Source organism: Haemaphysalis longicornis, unplaced genomic scaffold, assembly GCF_048455015.1.
Source record: "Haemaphysalis longicornis isolate Haplotype H1 unplaced genomic scaffold, Haemaphysalis longicornis Haplotype H1 scaffold_1, whole genome shotgun sequence".
NCBI lineage: Eukaryota > Metazoa > Arthropoda > Arachnida > Ixodida > Ixodidae > Haemaphysalis > Haemaphysalis longicornis.
Window position 1 is genome coordinate 360,666,645 of NW_027526203.1, and position 27,614 is coordinate 360,694,258.

The 27,614-nt window shown below is 49.1% G+C and overlaps 1 long non-coding RNA gene across 2 annotated transcripts in view; it reads right to left on the reverse strand.

The window, feature by feature from the left end:
- LOC144154985 (uncharacterized) overlaps window positions 1–27,614 on the reverse strand; it is a 141,380-nt gene that overhangs the window by 68,474 nt on the left and 45,292 nt on the right. The window contains exons 2-3 of one of the 2 annotated variants that reach the window (XR_013319490.1): window positions 21,687–21,780; window positions 7,847–8,391 (exon numbers count right to left, since the gene is read on the reverse strand). This is a non-coding gene — a long non-coding RNA (uncharacterized LOC144154985). Of the gene's footprint in view, window positions 1–7,846; window positions 8,392–21,686; window positions 21,781–27,614 lie in introns of those variants that run through there. The other variant, XR_013319489.1, reaches the window with a different exon arrangement.

Genomic DNA, 27,614 nt, shown 5'->3' on the forward strand with positions numbered 1-27,614 from the left:
CCAAGTTGTGTCTTATAATAACTTCGAATATATCGCAGTTGCCACTCCACTAGCACAAAGGAGCCTCTGAGGAAAAAATGGGACCGGCCGTACAATGGAATATATGCCGCAACCCCAGCCAGAAAACAGCTGGACGCCTTGATGGGTATGCCACCGATCCAGTGGCTCTCAATAAAAGCCTTCATGCTACCAAAAACATAAATTCAAACCTACACAAGAGCTAGGATTAAATTCCGTCGAGGAAAGCTCCAAAACTACGAAAACACAGCCTACGGAGACGCCAGGGCGTTCGAAAGGACGAAGGCAACAGTTGTAGATGACTACCGTGGAAATCGCGGTGACTTCATTGCCCTCCTACACACAGGAACGGACAAGCAAAATACTCTTGGCGATCCGCCAGCGGAACCACCAAACAGATGATTAAACATCGTTACATTCGCCAAAAAGGCCATTAGTCTCTTGGCTGTGCAGACATAGTACCTAAACGCTTGCGGAAGATTCTTAAATCCACAATGATGAAAGTTCCCATCACATCAACACCCGGACAAAAGGGTCTGAAGGGAAACGACGCAGCTGACGAAGATCCATGAAACTCGCATACTGCGCTCCCTTTTGACGACGACTGCCGCACTTTTGATGACGACTCCCTTCCCGAAAAATATTGAGAATGTCTCCTCATCCTGCACCTAGGAACAACATCCTTCCCTGCGCCACACTGGAGTCTCAACGCCGAAGATTGCGAACTTTGCGCAGGATACAAACCAATTCATATATCCACAAGTCTACATGTGCGAAGATGTTAAATAGGAAACTGCGACATTGACGTTAAACTGTGCTAAATACGGATTAACACCCACTCTCTTTACGCAACCTGCTCATATGGAAATATATTTTCAGGGGTCAACAACGTAAACATTGCACAGTACACGCACATCGACACATGCGAAGCTGTCCAGGCCAGCGTGCCACCTCAAGTTCAGCATCAGCTGATGCTATGGCCCTGGACTTCTGGTTCCACCTTTGGAGTCTACCTTATCCTTACCCTCTGTTCCCAAACTTCCATTAAATATTTCTCAATAAAACTAAAAGTATGTGTGTTATAAAGTCTAAAACGTTCCGCCAGGCCAGACGATATAGAACACACTTTGAAACACTAGCAGTGCCACCCTCTTGCTCAAACTGACCAACACACCGCAGCCGCCCGCTTTCACGCCAACATCTTAAGCATCAAAAACCTAAATGGACTCTGCCTTCCCTCTAGCGCAGTGATAAAAAAATTAGTGCCCTTCCACTCTGTGAAGAAGGATAACCTGCAAAGCTGGACGCAGACCACGGAGTGCACGAAACATAACACGTTTGTTGTAATTTGCGATGGAGCATACTTCCTAGCCAATTAGCTGAACGAACCTCTAAGGATTGTTGTTGTTGTTGGAATCCTTTATTTCAAAGGGAAGGCCATGCGGCCATAATAAGGGAAGAGGGGGAAGAGGCAGGGAGGAGTAGCCAAGTAGCACAAATGGTGGGTCCTTGAACGCCATAGAAGAGATCACTGCCGTCAGCAGAGCCAGGCTAGGGCCTCTAAGCATCAAAAGTTTTGTTCTTGCAGAGAAACATGGAAGTGCCTGTGTCCTTCCCGCGTCGTATTCATCTTAATGTTTGGTAACACACAAACCCAATCCGCTCTACCACTAAGCACTCCGGACAGGTCCCATTCGCCCGTTTAACATCCGCGTTTAAACCTCGTACCACCACCACGGACATGCCATCCATCATTACGGGCATGAAACCTATAGCTGCTCAGGCACGCCCCCCCCCCTCCTCGCTCCCACTATTCTCCACTACAGACCTGGGCACGCTTAAGCCGGCAACCGGTCATGTGCGCGTGCTTAGAAGTGACAGACGCGGTCGAACATGTACCCGGAAAGCCCTCCGACGAAGGGAAATTGGCTCACGCCGGCATTCGATGCGGGCAAGTTGCTGTTCATTCCGGAGGGATTCGCCGCTACTTGACGAGCTGGAATTGAGGTGGTAACGGCGGCGCCAGCAGCTTTCTGTTGTTTTTGCGCCTGTTCGTGCTTTTGTTCGGGCCAACGCTTCAATTCTTGCTCTTCTTCTTCCAAACGAACGGCATGCATCCGTACCATAGCGATTAAAAACCTGAAAGCCCTTGAGCTCGATTCTCACGTACAAACATGTGGCTGTTGGTTTCCCTTCCACCTCCAAGGCATCTTACTGTCTGTGTAAGATGTCTGTGTAACACATCAACCCACACCCGAACCACTCGATTAAGGACAGCCGACTAAGCGCATTGAGCCATGTAATTTTCACATGTAAATCTCCCACCAGCACAAGCAGCATTTCATCAGTAGCAGCATGAATCGCAGCTGTGCGTGCACGCGTCCCTTTTCTACCCGCAAACCGTGCACATATAAACTGGCAACCAGTGATGGAGCAAACTTAGGCTTGAAAGACACTGGCGAAAATGTCGCTCGGAAGGCCTTCCATGCTGAAAAAGAAATATGGGCTCACGCCAGAGTTCAAACTGGGCAAGTTTCTATTCAACTTGGAGGGATTCGCAGCTACTTGGTGAAGTGGAATTTGAGCGGAAACGGCGACGGCGGGTTTCGGTCGTATTAGAGGGCAGCCCTTTTGGCAGCCGTTACCTGGGCTTCGCGGGAGCGGCGTCTGTTTATGTCCGCGCGCGCAACCGAGTCAGTGAAAGCAGCAGCGTAGAAACAAAGAAAACGGAGAGGAGCGTCTAGCGAAGGGTGAGGTGGAGTACGACACGTGCGGCTACGGCGTCATCTCTCACTGCCTTTCAAGCGTTCGCTGATCACGCGAACACTTCCTGAGACGCAGCATAGATGCGCCGTATCCGAGAAGACTGCAGCTCTAGCTGCGGCCAAATTTCATATTAGGGAGTATAGTTATCGTCAGGGCATTTTTTACGCCCATCTGTGCGTCTGTTTATTTTTCGCAATTATCTGATAACCGCACTACCGCCGTTAGCTGATGACTGCGCAACTTGCCAAAGGGGCATCAGTGGAGGCGAGGGGAAAATAGTTGTGAAAGAGGTGCCAGCGGTGGTGAGGAGGAGCCCCGGAGCGACGCCGAGTAAATCGGTGACACTGGAATGAAAACTGGGGGTGGGGAGGGGGGGGGGGGGGGGGTTAGCGCAACGCTAATATTAAACCTAGGGAGTAAAACATGGGTATATTAGAGTGGTTTCTTGGGCGAGTTGGTCATTCATCGTGTAAGTAAGCGCAAAATGAACAAGGACGAACGAAGTGAACGGGACACGGCGCTCCCGTTCACTTCGTTCGTCCTTGTTCATTTTGCGCTTACTTACACGATGGGTATATTAATCCTTTTTGGTGCGATGACATGTCATCACCCCGCTTCAAAGGGGAAACCAATAGCAATCATCATCATCAGCAGCAGCAGCTTCCCCTAGTGGTGCAAGGCGGAGCTGCGGGTCGACCTAGCTTCTTTTCCCCTTGGATCCGCTGTCAGGGTGAGGGACACACTGGAGCAGCCTTGTAAAATCCGGGCAAACATCGCCTCACCCCTCAGCACTTAGCCTAGCCGAGCAAGACCATCGCAAAACCTAACAAAGCTTAGCAAAATCTAATAAAACTTAGCAAAACTTAGCAACACCGAAAGAAGCTAAGTCGACCCCTAGCTCCGCTGGTTTTTTTTTTTTTTTTTTTGCAACTGAACACCCATTTTGCACCCTTTCAAGACCCTACAGAAGACCAAGGGTGTTGCAGTCGTCAACACCTTTTTCACCACACAAAAAGAGTGGAAAGCTACAAATTAGGTCGTTGGAACCTAAGAAAAAGGGTGTAATGACTTACTTTCCAACACCCTAATTCTTCTTAAACACACCTTTTTTAAGCAATAAGGGCGTAAAAAAGTTTGGTTTGAACGTATATTTTTTTAAAATTTTAATAGTTCGATTTGACATTTCACGTGCCGAAACTAAACTTGGTCCATAAGGAGCACCGCATATGGAAACGAACGATCATTGCAGACGATTTTTGTTTTGTTTTCGAACATTTCTTACGAGGTGGGGAGGAGTGTATTAGGGGAGGCCTTGCACTTCGCAGTGCAATTATACATGCATGTTTCGCCTTAATCAATCAACAGCTGAACGCCTTTTCCACACCTTTTCAACGCCGCACAAAAAACCAAGCATGTTGAAGTTGGAGGGGTTGAAAGGTGTTAATCATACTCGTAGCTCTGCACCATTTTCTCCACACAAAAAGGTGTAGAGCTACGAACAAGGGTATTGAGATTCAAGAAAAAAAAATCGCGCCAATCCACCCCGTGAATGTGGTTGGAAAGCAAAGCTGTAAACGGCACCCATAACGATTACTCATGCGACGTCACTTAAAATCCCTCACATCGCTCTACAAATAGTAAAACCAGAGAGAAGCGAAATGCACTTAACCACACCATTTATTACATCAAAGAGATATTCTTGGTAAGGTTAAATCAATGCATGATGCATGAACGGTGTTTGGTTGAGTTGTATTGGTGTAGCACAAGAGTGGAAACTTTTTTTTATAAAATCAAAGTAAGCTCCAACCCGGTGTTAGACGATCTGACTTCTCCGTCTCTGCGCCGCGGACGGAGGCGACGAGACTTGCGGCTGAGAAGGAGGAGGAAGAAATACTTCTGTTCAGATTTCTGAACGGCCCAGAGTGCAGCCCTGGGGAGTGATTCCTTCTTCTGTGGGGCCCATATGCAGTCCGCGCGGCCTGTGTTCTGTCCACCCGCTGAAGCTGGGTAGGTAGAGAGGGCTTGGACAGCAGCATCTCCCATTGCTCTTGTTGGGTAGTTGACGGAAAGAGAGGAGGGTGCTCAGAGCTAAAGTCGCACACCCCGATTACGGGGCGGAGTATTCCTACTTCTGAGAAAAATTTACATTCAGCGTCGTAGCGATTCGGATGCATTACGTGAAGACGCGTAGGCTGTGGGAAGGAGCCCGGATTGTATGAGCCGTAGGGTAGTTTGTTGTTCTCTGGAAAGGTCAGGGTAAGGCGAAGGTACGGTCTGTCTCAGAAGGCGATAATGCTGGATTATCTCCCTGGACGTGACAAGCGGGTGACTGTCCTCGTGCAGCTCCATAGCACGGGAGGTAAAAGCGCAGGCTTGTTGGGTGGGCGTATTTGTTGCCCTCCATTGAAGCGTGAGGCGGTGTCCAGATGAGCTGAATGGAACCGTTTGGGGAGTGGTTTTTTAGCACGCCCAGTGCAGGTCAGGACACCCAACCCGACTGGTAATTCCAGTAGGCTTGCTGGGAATCGGTGACTACCCTCCGAACCCCTGGTTGAGTGAGAGCCAAGGTGATGGCTGCCTCTTCTGCTGCCGTCATTTGTTGGGTCCTAAGCGAGGTACACGCAAGGAGGTTGGTTCTGGAGGTAGCCACGATGATGGCGTGTTGCTGCCCTCGATGTTTGGAGAAGTCTGTGTAGATAACTGCATGAGCCCCACCGAGGGTGGTGTTTAGCGCTTGAGCCCGTGCTTTTCGTTGACCCTCGTCATGTGAGGGGTTCATATTTCTAAGCAAAGGGAGCATGTTTAGTTTTAGTCGCCAAGAGTCTCGGAGTACGTCAAGCGGAGTGACATTCTGGGCTGCCCAGCCAATCTGGTGAAGCATGCGGTTACCCACCGCAGTTCTGAGTCGGACGTTCTGGTTAGAAAGATGGCCTTCTATCAGCTCTTCCACCATGTTGTGGAGCCCGTGCTAAGCAGCCTCAGTGTGGACGCACTCATGAGAAGACCAATGGATTGCTCAACCGCCTTTCTAATCATTATATAAAGCATCTATATGTCTTCCTCGTCGAGAAGAAGATAGGGGTTGGTCGTAAGTAACTCTCGAGAGGACAAAAGCTTCAATTAATCGAAAGGTACCGGATTCTTTTAGGCCTCGCTTCTTGGTGGCAACTCGCCTGATCATGTGTATGATTATATTACTGCTGTTTTTGAGGCGCTGCAAGGAGACGTCACTCTTGGTGTTGGCCTGGAAATGTAGGCCCAGGATCTTGATGCTGGGGTTTGGAGTGATGGCCTGGTCGTCAAGGAGTATTTGAATGTATTCCTTGATTTGGCGTGAGGGTGGCCGACAAGGAGCTGTGATTTTTTACGTGAACACTGGAGGCCACAGGCTTTAGCACATTGGCGTACTAAAAGTGAGATTCCATGGATTGGTGTGAGCTTCCTTTAATTTTTGTAACTCTTAGCACATGAGCAAGGTGCGCACAGGGCCGCTAGACGGGCGTGAGTGGTCGTGTGACGCTTTCACGTGGCATTCAGCGAGAAGGCAGGGGGTAAACCCGTAGATGTGCTTGGTCAGTACACCATTTGTCTTCCCGAGTTCGCGTGGGCTCGTAGCTAAATCGGTAAGACAACGGGCTCTCGCTTTGTTACTCTATTAGTTCCAGGTTCGATTCTCGGCGGTGCCAGTAATTTCTTTTATTTGTTCGCTGGAGTTTTCTGGTGACACCAACGGTCGCGAAAGAACCCTTGGGGGGTAGAGGTAGAAAGCTTTGCTTTAAAACGGTGTAATGGCCTCCCAACACCCTTTTTCCTCTCATGCTACACCCGTTTTAGCCGAAAAGGGTGTAAAGAAGTTTAGTGTGTACGGTACGCTAGGCGTGTCGGGTAGAGGGACCCGACTACGCATGCGTACGTGGGCATGGCGAGTCTGGCACCGGAACGAATGCGCACATGCCCAGTCGGGTCCCGGTTCCCGCCGCATGGTAGCGTTACGTACCCTAGCCGCTATGCTAAAACTCTCAAATTTCATGTCAGGCATGCAGGGCTGGTGAGCTGGAACGAGTTTAGCCTACATCGACGGCCTTGCTACATTTAGCCAGCCGTGGCTACCTAGACTTGCAGTATTTTGACCCCGACATGCTGACATCATCCGACGTTTTTGTCGTCACTTGGACATTCCTATAGCAAAAGTTGCCTTTGGATGATACCTGGGCACTGATGCGTTTTTGTGGTGGCCGTTAGTTAATCCTGGTTATTAATTTTGGCCATCGCGGTTGCTAGAAAGGAGACAACGTTGCGAGGACCGAGTTGTCTGCATGGTTACGTCGGGCGGAGCTGTGGGCTCAAAGCCGAGGGGCCATCGAATAATTTAGAACGGCATGTTTGCCGACTTACTATTGAAGGAGAAAGCGACTCGGCGAGGCTTCGCTTCCTTTTGGAAGCTTGCACTGTCGTAGAGGGAGAGAGAAAACACCACAGCACCGTTAATCAAGTTTTAGCGACTTCGGCGCTCGTGGAAGACACGCGCGAGCGTATCACTACCCGAAATCACGGCAACACACCCCACAAATAAACAGTTCCGCGACAAGCGATGAAGCAATGACCTATAACCAAATTCTGGGTTAGTCTCCTCTGAAAAATGCGTGTCGATATTAAGTATGCCAACACGCGATGGGTACATGTTATTATGCACGCCAAAGTGAAGAATAACGTGGACGTGGCTAATTTAAGACCAGCCTTTACACGGAGGCCTTTACCAGTGAGGTTGTCGAGGTCGGTCATGTAGAGTAACCTGCACAAGTGGTAGGTAGCAACATAGGTAGACAGAGTCACACACGCAGGCTCCACCCAAATGGGGCCCAGCAGCACTCGAGCCAGAGGTTCCAGCAGTTCTTAAGCACGATGAAACCATAATGCCTGTATACAAGGAGGGAGCTACGTGTCCACAACACAGAAGCTCACCTAAAGCTGTGCGAGTCCCTGGAGCGGCACGGGAGGGAAGAGCGGGTTATCAGAACGCAACGAAATAACACACATGGGAAACTTGTTGACTTGATGACTTTTTATTTTAATAAACCCCGTCCCTAAAATAAAAAAGAAAACTCGTCTGTATGTGAAGCTTCGACTTAACATTTTTCTGTACATTCTTCAAGCTTTTGGCTTTGTTTGATCATGTTATACTTCGTCGTACTGTGGAGCAAGTGCTGCAGGAACTCCTGCACGAGTACCCACCAGCACACCTGTGGGGAGATAGCATTGCAGCTCTTTATTTCATTTGACCACAGCTGTGAAATCGCGTTATTAAAGTGCTCGCATACATCATGCAGTGCACAGCGAGTCCGCACTTTAACTGGCAGGTTAACCATGTTGCATTTCATCCTCTTTCGGATTATGGTAAATTGCGCCTTTTGTCGGCTGAAAGCATTCTCCACAATCTTACTGAATTTCAGCAAATTGTAGTTACAGTTCCTTCGCTTATAAGAAGTGTAGAAGACCGGAGATGGCTTCATGAGGTTTGATGTATAAGCTGGAGTACTTGATGATTCAAGATCACTGCAGACGCAGAAGTCCCACAGGCGACGGGAGCGGCATACTGGAATGTTGAGCCTGCAATAACCATCGGCAACAGTGACAGGTGATAGACATGAATATAGTCAACTATAGAACTATGAAGTATAGAACATAAAATCTCTCTCTCTCTCTCTCTCTCTCTCTCTCTCTCTCTCTCTCTCTCTCTCTCTCTCTCTCTCTCTCTCTCTCTCTCTCTCTCTCTCTGTCACGCACACGCACACACCGACAAGAAGTAACTGGTGAAACACACAATGTCTGCATTATCGCTCTTACATTCCGGCGCCGAACTGATTATGAGATGATTAATTAACGCAGACTCATAATGATGAGAGTCTGACACTGAACACCATTTTTAGTTATGGTAGTCACTGGCATACTCCTTTGGCGGGGAAACAGGGTAATGACACCCGTCAGTTCCGCTTCCTCGGGAAAAACCACTGACTACTTGGAATTCGCGAACACAAGCATTTCACCGTCGACGTCATCTTCACCACTGCCCTTCGTGTATAGCCCCTACAGTGGCATCGAACTCCTGGAAGACGATATTGAGAGTTGACCTTCTAATGCCGAGCCAGTGTTGCAGTCTCGTTTTCTGCTGAAGGGCCCAAGCCCAACAGCCATTAGTTTCTCAAGAGGCACACACTCGTGCATCAGCGTGCGTTGGCCGGCAAGCATCTGCTAAATAGAACGTGTGGTTTGAGATATTCTGAAATTACCGACAGAAATTTTGGTCTCCGACGTGTGGAAGCGTTTCCTTGAACCACTCGCCATTTCAGGGTAGCGTACAAGCTGTATTTCGTAGCATGTGCCTCGACAGAACGGCTTCACAGAAAAGTGGCTGCTTGCGAAAACCCTGCGCTGAATTGCACGGAATCACGCCGCAAGTGCTTCAGTATCGACATATTGTTGCGAGATTACGGCCCTTGGGAGTGTGGTCTCGCACTTTTTCCCCACATTGTCCACTTGGTCGCTCACCTAGGCAAAAATAGCGAAAGAATTTCTCGTGCAATCTTAAAAAAAGCAGTCCACTGCGGTACAACAATGCAGCCGACAAAGTGACTTGCGTCACGACCACAACAACAACAAAAAAACAACGACAATGAAGCACACAGTAAACAGCCTCGCTGCTCCTATGGTTTAGACGGACGTTGTTAGGTTAGCAAAAAAAAAACGTACCTAAAAATAAATAATCACTGTCTTTCCCCCCTTGGAAGAGAGAAGCCCAACAAAGCTGGCACACTGGCGCGATTTTATATGTTGGTGTTAAGCGATGTTGGAGATTTGCTATAAGGACAGTGGAGCAATCTGTACGTCACAGACAAAGTACGCCCACGATTGGTGAGTAGGGACAATGACGTTTTATTACAGCGCAACTACGCCAATCATGGCGCAGGTATGGTGGCCATAATAGCGCAGGCTCTAGTGCACCGCTCAGGTTGCCGCCGAAGAGCGCTACACGACTCGGGGAAGAGGTGGCGGTGCTGGATAGGAGTATGAAGTAAGGCTGTAACCATACCCACTTCTTTGATGGTCATGCTTCACTGTGGAGCGCATAATGTGGGAAAACCAGCTTACAAAAACCAAATCAAAAAACCGATATTTTTAAAGTCGGCTTCACGTTTTACCACAAATGTATTGCTGAGAAGACTTTTTAATAATAATAATAATAATAATAATAATAATAATAATAATAATAATAATAATAATAATAATAATAATAATAATAATAATAATAATATTAATAATAATAATAATAATGTCTATTTACGTGCCCAGGAACAGCCAGAGGCCTGAGTGCTGGCGCACGGATAGTTACATGAAAACAAAGTACAAGAAACATATTGCAAGAAATAAACAAGCGATAAGACACACACAAATTGAAGTAGTGAAAATGACAGAAATAAAGCACAGGCGGAGCCTGGGTACAGGTAAAAAAGAAAAAAGAAGATCCCTTTGTGGCTCAGCTTATTGTAAAGACCACACAACAAGCAGAGAACAAAGTTTGACAGTAAAACGACAAAAACAATGACAAGAGTATAGAGACAAATGATAAGACAAGCATGATAAGTAAACAGTTTCAAAAATAGGCAACTATCAATTGGTTAAACAAAATCGCAAAGAAACCAAATTCCAGGAATGAAAATAATAATCAATCAATCAATCAATCAATCAATCAACCTTTATTTTCGGTGCCCAGGAACAACCCTAGGGTCTTGGTACTGGTACACCATACAAAAAAAAAAACACTACAATTAAGACAAGACAACATACACAAACTATATGTATGACATAAACAATAAAGTAAAAATAGTTACAGAAATCTTAGAAAGCAAAAAGGGAAAAAAAAAGAACAGACAGTCAAAAAAGAAAAGGCAGGCTTAGTGTTGCAAGCCATGCCACTCGGCCAGCAAAACGTTCAGTAGATGTGAAAAATAGGAACTATACAAGCAAATATTGAATCAACATGACATAGAGTATACGTATATAGCCAAGGTTTTCTAACAACATATTAGGAAGTTCCAAAAAAAAAAGGGGGAAAAGCTTCAGCATTACCAACACTGACACTAAAAACGTACAAATATTCAAGCAACACAAAACAAGAAAAAGTGAAAAGCAAGCAAGAACAGTTTGCACATAATACATAGGGTACATAAATTTGGAATGACATAAAGGACTTAAGCTACAACAGTTTTCAACTCATTAGAGAACAAAGTAAAGGAGCTCTGGAATATATCAAGCTGAACGGAATATTCATTATATGCACATTGTATTCGGCAGATGGACGAGCGTCGGCTATTTAAAGCAACTGGTCTGAAAGCTGGAAATTTTCTGAAAAGTTTATTTGGCAAATTGACATTGATAAGTGTAACCAAATCGTCACACAAAATATTACCATGAAGAAGTTTATAGAGAAAGATAATATCAGCTCGCATTCGTCGACACCGAAGGGAAGGAATGCTTTTCAGAAGAGACATGATGCCGTTTGCGTCGTCTTGCACATGACGGAAGCGGTGCTTAAAGATAGAAAGGAACTTACTTTGAACCCTTTCGATACGGTCACTATTGGACTTGCAAGTTCCATTCCAGACAACAGACCCGTATTCAAGAAGAGGTAAGCAGAGAGCCGAATACAACTTTAAGAAAGGAAGCGGACCTTTGAACTCTCTAGAATACCTGCAAACAGCACCCAGACAACGAAGAGACCGACGGGTAATTTGTGCAATGTGGGAAGAGAAAGTCAGAGAAGAATCAAACAGTACTCCCAAGTCCCGAATTTTAAGTCCCGAATAATAATAATAATAATAATAATAATAATAATAATAACAATAAAGCTTTAGGAGCAAAATAAGTCGTCTTAAATAAAAAAAATATATTTGGAGCAGCGAGGAACTTTTTAAAATTTTTTATGAATTTTTTCATACAGTGAAAATTGTTGGACTGCGCTGGGCCTGTCTCTGAAGACGATTTGCTGGATCCTAGCCATTGACAGCGTCGCTGTAATTAAGTACGTGTGTCTTGTATTGTGCTTCGTGACTGTTAGAATAATTCAGTGTAGCATTTAATGGTTTAATATTGGCTTTGCAGTAAAGTGATCGGCCGTCAGGTATAATCCGTGGCTGAAGCGACTGCCGCGTGCGTCTGGCACTGGCGCAGCTCCCTGAAAATAAAGCTCCCTAGGATATTCCGTCCTTCTTTAGCGAAAAGGATTGCAAATTCACCCTTGTGAATGGAGCACAGGTTTCCAGCTTCCATTGTTTTTGTGTGGTGGGCGGTACGTTTGCGTAGCTTCGGCACCTGAGCACGATCCATGGGTCTCGGGATTCGAAGGCTTGTCGCTTGGCAGTACTGACATCTTGACGCTTCGAGCCGTACACGATCTTGTCTCGACCGCAGTGCGGCTACGGGACTGTTCTACGAGCGCGTAGCCGCAGGCTGGCACCCGCTATCCTCTCCTGTAGTGCACCCTGCGCACGCGCGGGAATTAAGGGAGCCGTGCCGGGTGGGCTCGCTCGCACCACTCCGGTCGAAGTGAATATTTCACGAAGCTCTTGAAAAATGCGCCCTCCCTTTCCCCGGCGGCGATATTTCAGCGAAAAAGCGGGCCCGTGCCCCGAGCGAGCAAAGTGGCTCAGCATGCGCGCTGGTCGTGATGTATGGAGCCGCGCCAAAGGGGTGCACGTCGCCGCGGCCGGAAGAGCCTGACAACATCGCCGCTTCCCCGTCGAGTGGGCGAGCTGCAGCGGTCGACACATCGTCGTTGCTCGCACCAGGGAGGAGGCCCGCTGTTTCTTGGCGCGCGGTGGTGGGTCGACGCCGTGCAATATGCATGATGCTCGCTGATAGGCGCTGGAATGCAGGCTGCCGCGGTGACTGATGGCGGCGCTTTGGAGTCGCTTGACGCCTCTGGGAGGAGGCGCGCTTTTAAGGCGCATTTTGCGCCAGCGCCGCCGCCGCACCGTCGACGTGTCTAGACGCCTTCATCGCAACGCGTGGTCCGGAGGACATCTAAGCGCCAACACTCTAGGCGTTTGGCAGAAAGGGGGGAATCGAGCTTTGAAGGAGCACGAATGCTGCGGCTAGCCTGAAGTCCGCTGATTTTGAGGCTCGCACGTGCCTGCTGGGTTTTACTGATTTCGCCTGACTGTGATCTTGTCATTACTTCCGCCGAACCGCTCCTCCCCGCCAACGCATTTTAACTGCGCCGAAGGAACCAGATATTTGCGAAAGGAAGTTTGTAAAAACTTCCAATTGGGTATATTGTCAGATAGAGCGCAAGAATTCTTCGCAGGGGCTTATCGCCGCTCGAACACATCTACGTATGCTCGCCTTGGACCTCCTTGGGCATTTTATTAAATAGCCCATATAGCCCATCTACATACCTATGAAGCGCATCGTGTCACCATTACAGGCGGAAGTACGGGCGCACAGAAGGACGTATACTATCTGGGAAGAGAATGCTGACGTACTGAAAAATGCGCATGTGTCCCTCCAGTTCCAGCCAAAACAGGCGACGGTCAACTACCGGCCTGGTTTTGGTAATGCGAGGCACTCTATAGCCTAAAAACCAAAAGGCTACCTGGCAGCAAAGAGAGGAAGAGAGAGAGAGAGAGAGAAATAAAACAATACGCTATGTTTCTAAATGCCGCGTAACTAACTTTCTCTTTTAAGCCAAACAAGTCCCCCGGCCACAAATATTCGTGCTTTGCCCCTGCAGAAGTCACACGCTGTAACGCGTCAATCTGAACTTAAACTACAACCTTCCTGTCTTCCCTGTAGCGCTAAACATCTCGACAATGCCACTTTCATCAATAGTAAATAGCATTATCCGGCCTGTAAAAAAGCACGCCCAAGTTTGGTAGGGGCTCTTGTTCCTTAGTTGAGCGAAGGAATTTTGTAACGAATTTTAGTCTGGAACATTCCTGAACTCCAAAGAATAACAATAAGTAGTGCTACGAATGCACAGCCTTGAAGTGCCTGACTGTGTAGTTGATATATACTGCAGGCTGTCGCTGGGTGACCAACCCAGCGTCAGAGAAAAAAGCTTTAAAAAATCTCGCAAACATAATGCTTGACCGCTTGTCCCCTTTCACAGTTGTAATGGACCCATGAGGTCGCCCCGCCGACCTCCGCCTGACGTATAGGCCCTCGTTTACACCAAGCGCCAAATTTAAACGGTTGTTCCGGAAAACTGGGTAAACCATCTCGTTGCGGGGTTATGAGTAGAGTAGGGCGACTGTGCCGTTCGTTCGCTGTAACATACTCGTATCCGCCGGGAGGCGGGAGTAGCTCTCGACAGGTTTATGCGACGCGGCACTCGCATACGCTTGGGGGCATAAAGCGAGCCGTTTATGCGAGCTCGACATACAGGGTGTGTATAGTTTTACGCTCCGCAAAGCACGGCGCGCACACGTATCCGGCCGCAAGGAAAGGTGCCCGGTTGTCACTTCAGCGGACTGTGTGTGCACGCCGCGTCGCACCTGAGACATCACGCGCCGCCCTGCACATGACCCCCCGTTCCTTTTTTCAGTCAGAAAACCGGAGACGTTAGTTTTTTTTTTATTGCAACCTTTAAACCCCATCGTAGTTTGCGCCAATATAGAGATCAGATGTGGCCCACATAGTTTAAATAAGGACAATGAAACAAGCAAGAACTACAGACGATGAACGTTTGCTTTCTCACAACATATGATAAGCTCTGTTATGATCCTAATGCAATAGCTCATGTATTTACTGTGTGACGAAAGACGTGCATTTTATGAGAAGCCACCTTAGATGTTCTTCGTTACTGCGTTTTCACGTACACCCAAACTATTTTATTATCATTTCCGCTGTACTATGCGAGGCAAGTTTCACACAAATAACTCGTCATCTCTTATGTCGCTGTTATGTCGTAGCTGACAATGCTGTTGTATTAAAAGTAAGGATATTGACTCGCCTGATTTTTGCACTATAGGCCGTATCTTGATGTAGTGAGAGGACTTCATAAAACTAAGAGCCGTTCCAGCAGCAATGTTCGCAGAGCTGAGCTTTGCTTCTGTGTCCTCTATTCACGTTAAAAAGAAAAACGGGTGGTCATTGACTACCACAATAGCATCCCTCACAGGCGGGGTCTTTCAGTGGATGTACAATGTCATGTTGACGCTCACCGTGGTTTCACAATCACAAAAGTTGTACATTTATCGTTCGCTCCGCCATAACAAGACAGAAAAAATATATTGCGTGTTGCACAGGTTAAATATTTGGAGAAGCCGTCACACATAACCTCCCGTGAGGAGATGCAACGCTGAAGAGCTGAGTGCTGGAAGGTTAACAAGACATAACAGAGCAAAACTATTGGTGTAAATTTACAAAGACAAAGCATATATATAGAGGACAATCGCTGCCTACTCGAAGCTTCCCGGCGCCGTAACTTTCCACTGTAAAAACAAAAATACCAGCGTTGCTTCAAAAAGGGCAGGTTCGGACACTCGGAACTGAAATCCCAAACTAAAATTGTTTTGTTCAGATGTTCTGAAAACGCTTTCAGCTCCCGCAGTTGATACATAAGTTTTCGCACGTTCGGGCGATTTTAGAAGTGGAAACAAGTGAAGCCTCCAGCTAGTCCCTCTCGCAGCCGGGCACTCCCGGAAAAAAGAAAAGAAAAACACAGCGACCCCTTCTAGCTACGCCCGTCGCATACACTGGACCTTTAGCGCCATTTTCTTAGAAGCGGCGGCTTTGGCACGCATGAGATGATTACTTGTATAGAAAAGCGCCCTTTGGTGCTGAAACGCGCCTGAGTCCAGCGGCGCGCCGCGCGCGCAAAGACAAGCGCCACTGCCGCGGGCGCACACCCGTGGCTGAATTTATTTCTTGGGGTGTCGCGATGACCGCCGGCGAAGATGGAGATCCGTGCGAGAACCGATTCGTTTTCTCCGTCGCTTGAGGCTGTCAAGCCGCGCAGCGCAAAGTGTCCGACGCCCTGCCTACGGGCCGTATATGTACACGGAGAAAATCCGCGGGGCGCTCGTTCTGCCTCCTCTCCCCTCTCTTATTTTTTCGCTCGCCAGCCGGATTACTTCGATCATCCTTCAGGATTGAACTGACGCATACACATGCACTCGGGGCTGCCTCTGTATCGAACGGCGTTGACGCAAGGGCCCAACTGCTTGGCAGTCTGCGAGCGTGCTCTTTCGAAGAACTACGTCCTTGTTTTTCCCCGTGTTATCGTTCGCTGAGCGACGTTGGTGAGAAAACGCACGCGAGGAAAATTGTCTCCGATGCCTATCTCCTAATGGAGCACGTAAGACAAATTATCCTCGTTTAATTTATATGTGTAAATGCGCCTTCGTGGCGTCTCCATCCTTCATTCGGCTTTGTTTTTTTATCGTTGCTGTTGCAACTGCTTGGTCTCGTTTTCTTTCCTCGACGTGTTTTGCTTTTCCTTACTTGCATCCTTCAGCGCCGCCAAACTGCCCGTAAATGTCAGAACGCGACGCAAACAGTCTATCGGGCGCCCCTCATAGTCAATTACGTCAAAAGATAATTAACGACGCCAACTTGACAGTGTGATACAAATAGCCCGAGGTGGAAACAGGAGGTTGAGCAGGCATTAATTAAATAACCCACACAATAAGGCATTAAAGACACGAGGCAGCTGCTCTCGGCTCGTTATAGATAATTATGACTCTTTTTTTTCTTTTTTGTGTGTGTTGCAGGCGCGGCTGCGTTTCTTACATTGCTTTCCACGCCCACTTCAGACAGCTTGGAGCGGTGTGCAGAAGGCAACTATTGTTCACAACTGATTATCACGTTATTTCATCGAAGAACGACGAAGAACCTGCTCAAGTGCCTCGGTGTTTTTCACTGTTTTATTACCTTTTCTCGGTATAAGAGGAGTGTATTTCTTTTCATCACCTCCGTTGGTTTTGTGTCTGGTCATTTTCGTCCTTGGCGGTACTAGCGCTAACCCTTGTTTACTGGAGCTGCCTCCTGCACAGATAGCCAGCGGCAGGCATAAATGCGAATTTGTTACTATAGGAGCCAAACTGGCTGAACGCACCAAATGAGAGCTCAACAACGTTGCTTCATGACCGCTTCCCTGCAGTGTTGGGCCAAAGTCGCTAGTGTATTTCAACTATTTATTGTTTCGAGTACGCACCGATGTCGCCGGACGGTGTTGCTACGGCCCTGCAGTCTATATATATACAGCTTCAAAGCGAAGTTTTATATGGCTAGAGTTTCGTGCACTTTTGCTGTGCGTGTGCGAAAGCGTCTTGCGTCAAAGCCAGCATTATCGCGAAAGCTCAGCAGAAAATAGCTCCAACTCTTGTCTTATCGAAAGTATCCAGCAACAAAGTATGCGATCATTAGCCTCTAAGGCGACTCTGTCATTACGCCGAGTTTATTTACGTGTCATAATTAGTTAGTTCACAGAGAAGTTGTAAACGTTAGAGAATTCTCGTCTGCAGACTGCAGTCTACTGGAGGGAAATAAGACAACCCCGCGTTTGTCCGATAAGATAAAGCACTAGTCGTTCCAAGTTTCATTAAGTAATCACAAAGCAGGCCATCGTCACCACCAATACAAAATGATGAGAAAAATAAATACGTGTACATTCTCTAACCGTGTGTGGAGTGTTCATTTGACACAGCTTCGCTGGAAATCCCATTACACAAAGTGGAATGGGTGCTATTGTTTATGAATGTTTCGACGTTGAATCATTATCTGTTGTTGTGCTGAAATGATGCTGTTTTTTTTTAGTCGTCTGTGCGCCATTGTTACAACTAGAAAGACGCTGCAGGGGCGCCGGCTTTCACAATGCGAAAAACCAGAATCAAATGCGCCCTAATTATACAACTAAGGTGATACTCTAGCAACGCGGGATCAAAGGATTGGTTCACGGGGGCGGCTGCGACGTTTTGATGGATGCAAGGCGCACGAACGTCTCTCAGTGTAGACCTTGGGCGGGAGACCGCGGAACAAGGCGTGTTAGGCAGATAGTAAAGGCATCGATCGTCACGTACGATCCCTCGCAGATGGCTGTTACCGCCAACGTAGCACGTGGTGAACAAGTAGGAAGCCGCTGATCCTTGTACAACGCGTCACCCTTGTCCTCGACGCCGCAGCGTGCAGCGAAGCACTCATCGGCGGAAGCAATCGCGGCTGCCGCGACCCAGCCGCTGGCGCGTGCTCGTGCGCTGCGCACACGGCGTCGTGGGGCGGCATAAACAGCGCCGAGAGGAAACAAGTCGCGCTACAAAGCCGCCATCCGTCTTCTTTGTCGGGCGCGACATGATCCGTATAGACCGAAGAACGCCCGGCACTGCTTCCGGCTTTCTGCATGGCGCAGCATGCGGAAACGCCGCCCTTTTAGACTGCTGCAGCCAACGTCAGATATATCGTGTGAGCCAAGGGTGCTTGCTGAAAGACCGGCGTTCCCGTGCTGACTTTACCCGTTGCCGTTGTCCGCTGGAAAATTTACAGACCTTTTAATGACGGTTGTTCGATTACCGGTCAGGTCACGGGGATTTCATAACAAAACGTGATTAGCACTCACTTGAGCTATGAAGTGCGCAGTTTGTACTGGGGAATCTGGGTTTTGTATTTCTGGCAGCCCGGCTGCTCGTATACTGCATGGCACGGTATATCTTTCGATGGGACAGACTAGCGTCGTTATGCTTTTTCGAAATTCAGGCTTTGACGCCGTGAGGCAGAGTGCACAACGTAGAGAGGGCTGTGTATAAAGTTAGACTACGTGGGGTTCCTTAACATATATTGTTGTTTGTCCGCGACAGCACCACAGATAGGCAAGTACGTTATATAAGAATTCATTTATAATCTGTGTTCCTGTGGGCGCTCGATATGGGCACCTTTAGAAGCTTTACAACGAAGACTTACGTTGTATACGCGCAAATGAAATCTTGAGCTAAAGAGGACCGAGCTCAGGATTAGAAAAAGCGCTCAGCCCTCCTCTCAGCTTGTATTCTTATCCTGGTACTCCGCGATTCGGACAGACACGCCGTAAAAAATAAAGCTTAGGAAGTGTTTCAGCTGACTATCAATGAGACAGGGGCCCCAGAGTGGCAGAGAACTCGCTGGGGCCTCCACTTTGAAGAAAAATTGGAGATCCCGGCCGCGGCGGTCGCTTTTCAGATGGAGGCGAAAAGCAAAAATGCCCGTGTGTACGAGATTTCGGCGCACGTTAAAGATCCCCAGGTGGTCAAAATTAATCCGGAGCCCTCCACTACGGCGCGCCTCATCGCCTGCGTTGCGTCGGCGCGTTAAACCCTACAATCAATCAATCAAAATTGGAGAACGTTTAAGCTTCACTTTAGGGCGTGAAACGCGATATCGTTATCGTAATAGGTGATGAGGAAGACTCAGTAGTGCGCCCGAAACAGATATGCCTCTGTGTATCAAGACTGAGCGCGCGCCAGGGGGTATTACACCACCCTAGCGCTGACGTCACCGTACCCCCCTAGCGGCGCTCGCGAGAGGTGAAAGCTTTTAAAGCGAAGCTTTAGCGTTCCCACAGATGGCGTCTGCAACGCGAAAACGCCCTGCAGGAAAGCCGAATTTCTTTGACGCTGATGGTAAATTATCGTGGGTGAAGTGAAAGGAAAAAAAAAACTGCTCAGCGGCCGCAATCGACCCTGGGTCGAACCTCATGAAGCCGGCGTCTATCCGATTGCTCCATTTTGACATTTCCAAACTCAGACGACAACCAAATAATCCGTCACGAGATTGCTTGGCGTTCATCCATCGTCGTCGTTAGACGGATGGGCGCATGATTTTTTGGCTTCTGCCCCCACGCATCTGTTGAGGCAGCGCTTTATGATCCAAGGGTTTTCAGTGCGCGCCGCAAGGTGCACCGCTATGGGATTTTTCTCTCACGCCGATTCCTTTGCTCACGATCAACGCCGACAACGACACCGGCTTTTCTGCGACGCGGGGCCATTAACGCTACGCGTTAAAATAGACGGAATAAACAAGCGTGGCCAGAAGAGACCGGAATATCAGGTTTAGGGGAACATTTCACCGGCGTATACGAACTGCGAAAACGCTTAGGTAGCCAGGCTTGGCAAATTGCGCACCACATGTGCGAGCCGCAATCCGAAAGAGATTACCAAATTAAGGACGCATTATCAGACGCGTGGTTGAGACTGGGATTCTACGCGAACAGTCTCTTCGAGGGACAATGGCACGGACTTTCAGCACGCCTAAAATGTGCGTTGAGGCGCACTTCCAGTATGCGCAGGTGACAGCGCGTCGCACGGCCTGGAAACTTCGACTTCGCAGCCGTGGACTGCCACCGTGGCAGCTTGCGCGGTGCCATGCCGCCTCGCCACCAGAGAAAGATCCGAGGCCTGCGGCGCATGATGGATAGCCCGCAATAGGGCACACGCCGGCCCACGCCACCCGTAGCCCCCGGTTTGCGCTCCTCCCCTCTGCGAGCGCCGGTGGCCTGGAACAGGCGCGAGCGGCCACTGGACCCATGGCCCCCTTCGACTCGGGACCGCGAGCGGCGTTCGATGCGCCCGCCTGCTGCTCGGGGCTCCTTGACGGCTGAGTACGGCAGCCGTTTTTCATCCTGTCGCTCATGCTGAGGGAACTTAGTTTTGTCGGATGAAAAAAATAAAGTTTTGGCACCTGCCAGAATGAAACGGAAGCAACGTTGCTGGGAAGAAACGCCCGCTGTATGCCAGCAACCCCGGTCCGCCTTGTTTTTTTTTTTTTATTAGTTCTGCCCGCGCAGAAAAATTCCTCTCGGCTGCAAGACCTGAAGGTTTACCAATCCCACACCAGGCAAGGGTTTATTTGAAGGCCGAGAGCAGAAGTGACGAGTGTCTGGAATGACAATAATAATAATTATAACAATAAAAACGAGACATCGAGTTGCCAAGCTTTGACTCACGCATAATGTTCAGCTGTCTCCGGTTTCAGCTCGACGTTGCAGCCGGCGGAGATAATATTCGTTTAGCACCGGCTGCCGCCATGACCGCATCGAGCGAAACGCAAACCAGTAGCGGTCCCAGAGATCGGTTTTGGGGGGGGCGATTTTTGATTTTTTTTTTTTTTTGGGGGGGGGGGGGCGAATTAAGAATCGCTCCTCGCCTTGCGGCAATTCTGCGGGGATGGTGATAACCATGGAGGCGTGTGTGCGTATGCGGTGCACCCCGCTGGGATTTAACTTCGCGCAAGTGGAATGCTTAAAAAAACTAAAAATAAGAAACTGAGGACCTCTTTGGGGGGGGGCGACCGCCCCCTTCGCCCCCCCCTTGGGACCGCCACTGACGCAAACCCGGTTGTTACTCAGCGCCCGTGTGTATCATTTATTCGCTCCGTACTAGGGCTATTGTTCATTCTGGTTATTCGATAACACTTTTTTTTTTCGTAGCCAGAAGTGCAAAATGCTTGTCATTTTATTTTTCTACGCCGACTACTTTCACAGTTCACGTTGAGTATTCGGTTCTCACACGCTGAGCATTTCTTTTCCACCCCTCCTCGCAACGCACACGTGCGGGTATTCACTGCGGGGTTCAACCGAACGTAAGTTACAGGCAAAAGTTGGGAAATAATTCCGAACATCTAGAGTTGTTTGTGGCGAGCTGAAATCTCGTACACGTCGGCGTTTCCGTATTTCGCCCCCATCGGAAGAAGAACTGTCCAGGCAAGCTCCGCACCCCGCAGCAGTGTTCCCCTGTGCACCCAAGAGGTGGCGCTGTAAAGTGCGCTGTGGAACCGCTAGGAACATACGTGGAACATTTCATTCAAAACGGTGCGTCGAGCTCATCAGGGCTTCGCCGGTTTGCGAACCGTACAGCAAGAAGCATAATCCGCGCACTCACCGCCCGCGGCCGACGACAGCTGCCTAAATCCCGCTGCCTGTGTGCCCACCGCGCCGCCGCCTCCTTCCGCTCCACGTGGCCGCCACGGTTCCTCCTGCAAAGAAGTACGGGACACACTCACCGGCAGCGGCGGCAAACACGGCGCGTCTGTTTCCCTGCCGCGCTTCCGACTCCCTGCGCAGCGGAGCGGGAGACGGCTCGATCGGCGGCGCGCAATAGGGCTGTCCCTGTCCACTCGGTCACGTCACGGTGGCCCGTTCGCCCGGAAAATCCGGGCCGGACTGATTCCGGCGCCGTGTGCGCGGACGACCAAGAGAAAAGAGGGCGTCAGTGGCCCGTGCGCTGTCTCCCTTCTAAGAGCATCTTATTGCTCGGACCCTGGCTGCCACACGCTGTCCAAGTCCGCGGTGCCAGTAGCAGCCAATAACCTCGGGTCAGCCTCCGGATCGGCGAACGCCCGTAAATATTGACACTGTTCGCTCCGGCCCCGCCAACCACTTTTCTCCACGGTGTGATCTCACTGGCCAATCGCGCCGTGTTTCGTCCCGACAACAGTGACCCGCTCTCGCTTTATTTTTATTTTTTTTCTCTTTTTCCTTTATTTTCCTCTCCTTCCGGTAATCCTCCAAAGCTGCGACGGGCTTCCAATCTAAGCGCTTCGCGCGCGCCTTTTAGGGGTGCGAAGGGCAACGCTTGGCGCCATCCGCCTGAGTTGCCACAGCACGTCCGACCACTGCTCAAACAGCCGCCATATGAGAATCGCCTGTATTGTGATTGGTGCAGCCATATCGCGACTTTTACGTTGCCGCCGAAGCATTAGTTAGGCTGTGAACTGGTATCCCGTAGCACAAAAGCGATCCATGGTCATAAGGGGGTTCAACGTGGTGAACTATTTATTCACAATACGTGTCCACTTATTAAAAAATAACGACCTCTGTGCAGCTTTCATACACGGCGATGATCGAGAGATTTACTGGCTCAGTGCAAAAATATAAAAAACAATGTCGACAAGTTTCACCGTTTACCCCATGGGATGAATCCGCAAGAATATCAAGAGCATGCGTTATATATGTAATGTTTTACGTGTATTCCATAACAATAAAAATGTTATTTTTCAAATTTCTGGGAGATGAATGAGGCGGAAACGGCACGGTACCCTGTAACACATACGCCAACTACAAAAAGAAAAAGTCCCGCTCTGACAGACAGCACGCTTCCTTATACTGCAGAAACTGAACAAATATCGCTTGATGTTGACGTCGTGGCTATGATACGCGTCTCAGCTTGACGGCACTTCAAAAACGTGTAGATTAAAATTAACACTACAAATGTTTTTGTCTCACCGTCTTAAAAACGAGATCCTGCTTGATCCCTGATGAAAACTGCAAAAAGGAGGAAGGGAGGCCAGCTCACCTTCATATCAGAGTCTTTGATGATTCTACACCCCTGCGACGAACGCTGTCAAGCCGTAGAGTCAGTTTGCATGCACATGGACTAAGGGAATCTTTGGTAAAAGGACCCCCCCCCCCCCCCCCTAGCTGTTGGAACTAAGGTGAAAAAAAGGGAAAGAAAGGAGTGGCCCTGCTCGAGGAAGGCAAGAACTGCCGTGCCGAAGCTGTTCCACACATCGTGAGCCGTGGCTGTAGTGAGAACAGGATACCTGATTAACCTGATTAATGCGGGAACACTTCCCGTTTTACTTCTGTCTGGCCATCGAGAGCCAGGAAGGTGAGCGAAATTCCAAGAACAATCCCGCTATGATTGATCGCTGCGAACTCACGCGAGTGTCGGCGATAACCGGACCGGGGGGTGAGACGACGCGAAAGTGAGGGCGCGAGGAGGAAAACGCTCTGCGAGGACGAGTGGAAGAGAAAGAAAGAAAATCGAGGAGCGCGTTTCACGGCGGTTTGTCTTCGCCGAGGTTTGTAATTTGAGCGTGCCGTGACAGCTCGGACAGACAGCCGATCGGCCTCATACGAGCGCACGCGAACCCAAGTGGTAACATTTTCATCCGGGCCTGTACTTTTTGCTGTGCACTGTACTTTTTGTTGCTCATACGAAGACCCGCCAGCTCCCCTTTCTGCTAATCTCCCTGCATTTGGCTCTTTCGTAGCACGTTTTTGCTGACCTTAAGGCTTTTAGCACGTCTTTGAAGCGAACGATGGAAGGGCGTAGAGTGTATACATTATAAGAAGACGTGATACGAAAACCACTGCGGCAAACTTCAGCGGAGGCTGAGCTTTGGACGCGGAGCCATAAAAATTCAGGCCCTTCAAGTCCGGTCCTTGGGGCTCATCGTAATCATTTATGTTCAGTTTTGAAGTAAACACGTGCCATTGAGAAAATGCGCTACTCTTTTGATCGATGCATCTCTTGGCGATTTAGTGTCCTTGTATAACCGATGTCACTTCCGCATGCGTGTCCCCAGTCGCTATCGATATTATACATGCCATTGGGGCTGTAGTCCTCAGAGCCCCGCCTGTAAAACGTGCCCAATAACTAACATGCACGCCCTAGAGAGCATACAGAGCCACTGTCGTGAGCAATAGTAAAATATCTACGTTTCCCGCGAAAAATGACAAAGCTGCAGCTGCGCCTTTTCTCAAACAGTTCTTATAGGCCACTTTTAGCAACGACTGCTGCTCCGTATGCGAGCATCGGGCTATAGTCCCCTCTCTCTTGAGAGAGAGAAACGCAAACGAACTGCACATTTCTGCATTATGCAACTCTGTCTTGAAGCAAATTGCGAAATATTTCTACCGCCGACACCATGACGGCAGGTTCCTGGTTATGTGGAACTTCCACGCTTTGTTCTCGGCGCGTGTTCTTCTCGGAGCCGCCTTTTTACAGAAGGCACTTGTTGCGCACACGTTGAACGCTAGTCTTCCACTATATGCATTGGCAAGCAGTTCGTGCCGATGCTAAAAGCTCCGGGTACGTGCGCGATTCCGCGAGGGATATTTATCGTCCGTCTCCCGGTCGCTTCTTAACGGGGGATAGTTTTAAACGTTCTGCGCGTATTCATACGGAGCCCGATAAATTCTCTCGATAGGCGAATTTCAGAGGGGCGAAAGAAAAACAGATAACGACTCTTAGCCACGTCCGTAGTACCGCATGGCGATCGCGCCTAGCTCTCTGAAGTGCCGGAGTGGGGCGTCTCTGGTGAATAATGGGGGAGGCCCATTGAAAGGCGTATAATACTCGCGGTTGTACAGCACGCACGAACCCTTGGCAAGGCCCGTTCTGTGTATGTTATAGTGTGGGGTGGCGAGCCCTCCACTCATTCGACGCTGTCCACATCTACGGCGGCACCCACGGCACCCGCGACGCAACGAAATGCTACCCCGCTCGCGTGCTGTAAATCTTCTCCAGGTCCGGATCAGCGAGGACGATCGGCCATTTTCCTCTTTATGGCGTCGTCATTAAGCGCCACCAGCCAGCTGCATCGCGGAGCCCGCGGCGTGTGAAGGTTAATTGGATTAATAAATTTCCACCGAAAGCGGCCGCCTCGATCGCCGCCCCGTCATGAGACGCACGATGCACCAGCGCCGATGCCCCCGGCCTCCCTCGAAGACGGGCGCGTATGCACGCGCAAATGAAAGGGCCAACGCCACGCCGAGCAGCAACCGCTGCGCAAGCCAACGGCGGCGGCAGCAGCATGTAACGGCAGCGTCGGCTGCAGGTACGCGCGGTATATACCGATGGGCTCTCCCCTTGGTCTGTTCCAGCACCCTCTCCCAACCCCTGCGTGCTCCGACGCATGTGTACAGTGGTCGAGTCGAGACGATTGCGATCGCTGCATCAGCGGACACCCTTGGATTTATGGGAGATCTTTTCGCGGCGGTTGTAATGAATCGCGGACGCCTGTTGCTCCAGCGTTTATGGGCGCCGTGAACGGAATTTGTAGGCTTCGCAAGCGCCGCACGGCCGGCAACAGGTCAGGCCCGCTCTCCGACTCTTCCGTATCTTTTCCGGCTGTCCGCCTCCCTCCACGAGATGCGATGTGTGCGCACCAACACGGAGTGGCACAGCTCGCTTTTACACGACGCGAAAATGAACGCTTGAAAATACGCTGCCTGCGAAAATCTATAGGGGGGACCGAGAGAAGGTGAAAACCAAATAAGCAAGACTAAACAAGTGACGGGAGATATAGTCACACGAGCTGCGGAAACATGCAATCGAGACGGCCCGCGGTGTCAATTCAGCTCGCTTGTCGAATCAGGTAGAACCATCCGGGCTGACGGCATCGCTGAGCTTGCAAAGCCTCCAACAAGACCTGATAGCCTCATATAAAAGCCATGTCGTACATCATACCATAATTGCAACTACGCTGTGTAGGATCTCAAACAGAATCCACTCCTGCAACACGTGTTACAGCATGCGCTTTCGCCAAGCTTTCAGCCTATTTTGTACTTTTCGCTTCAGAAGGGGAATATGAATTTGCGCCTTCCCATTAAATCGCATAATTACTTTTTCTAGTGATAATTAATGGTTGTTCATTTCCTACAGAATCGACGTGGTTTTGCTCCCGGCAAATGATTGTTGCTGTGCGGCTATGTTACGTCTAGATTCGCTTGGTGATCTTTTCGGAGCTCTAAAAGAAGCCCAAACCTCATTGTGAGCGTTCTTAATTCATTTTTCTGGACCAGCGTCCATGAATGGGAAGAGCGTTATCCAGTACCTCTTGCTCCCTCTTTGCACGCTTACGCGCGAAGTGACTGGGGGCTGTTAGAATCATGACCTTTCGTGTCACCCATTCTCTTTCTATGTTCATTTAAGTGCCGTGCTCACGCAATGAGGGGTCTTGTGCTATATAGCTCCTTCCGCAAGCACACGGCACGAATAAGCTTTCGCAACTTAAAACACGGTGTATTGTTGGGGGACAATGTAATCAATTGGGCTTTTAATGTAACATCTCGCAAGCATAAATGTCGCTTCTAATAGAAACTGATTACAGTTATTTCGAGGCTTGAAATGGACAGCATCCAGCAATTCGGAAAGTTTGCTGACATATTGTTCTGACGGAAAGTGGACTGACAAAATATCAAATTGTGTTGACTTCTGAGCGCAGCTCGGTGTTGTCAGGGGCTTTGTTTTGTTGACCTGAGGTCATGTTTTGTGAAGGGTGAAGGTTCAGTCTTTTTTACATGAAGGCTTTTCCTTATGTTATTACACGGAAATCATACAATGTAACCAACACTATGAAAGTATCGCACAGAAAATGGTGTAATGACCCCCGTCCTGCTCTCCTACGACTGTTCATACCCCTCCCAGTCTGGAGTGTGCGCTATCAGAGTTCGGCAGTCGTTATCAGGCGGGCGGTGAAATATTTTATTTATTTTTACGTCCATAGCATATGCAGAGTCAAGTGAAATGACGTCCGACCGCCGTCCATAACCGCACCCGCATGCGCAACTTCAGCGAGGTTACTGACGGTGCGACCTGTACGGAGTTGAGCATGGGGACTCATCTACTCTATTTCTACACGTCCTTAATTCCGCAGTCAATCTGCTGCTTGGTCGCTAAGGGAATAATCTATACTCGCCTCCTCGTCTGTTATGCGAACCCCCCCCCCCCTGCTTACCTCCTCCACCACAACAGCCAATCCGCCATGCCTGTGAGTGGAGGTGTTGGAAGTAGAATGACTTATAGATTTCTAACGAGTTCTTTATCACAAAAACAGCTCCATTTTAGCTGCAGCGAAAAGTTTGTCCGTATACGCACACGATGAAAGGCCTCCACCGCAGCATTTTTTTCCCCGTTTTTCTTCTGCGTTAGACGACATATCCCCGGCATTATTCACTATGTTTCATGACGTGGCGCTGCCGGTACATTGTCCGAACAGTACACGGTCGCCTCCCTACTCGAGGCGACAAGACAATTTGTCCGTTTATTTGCTGAGCATATATATCCCTGCGACCGTTTTTA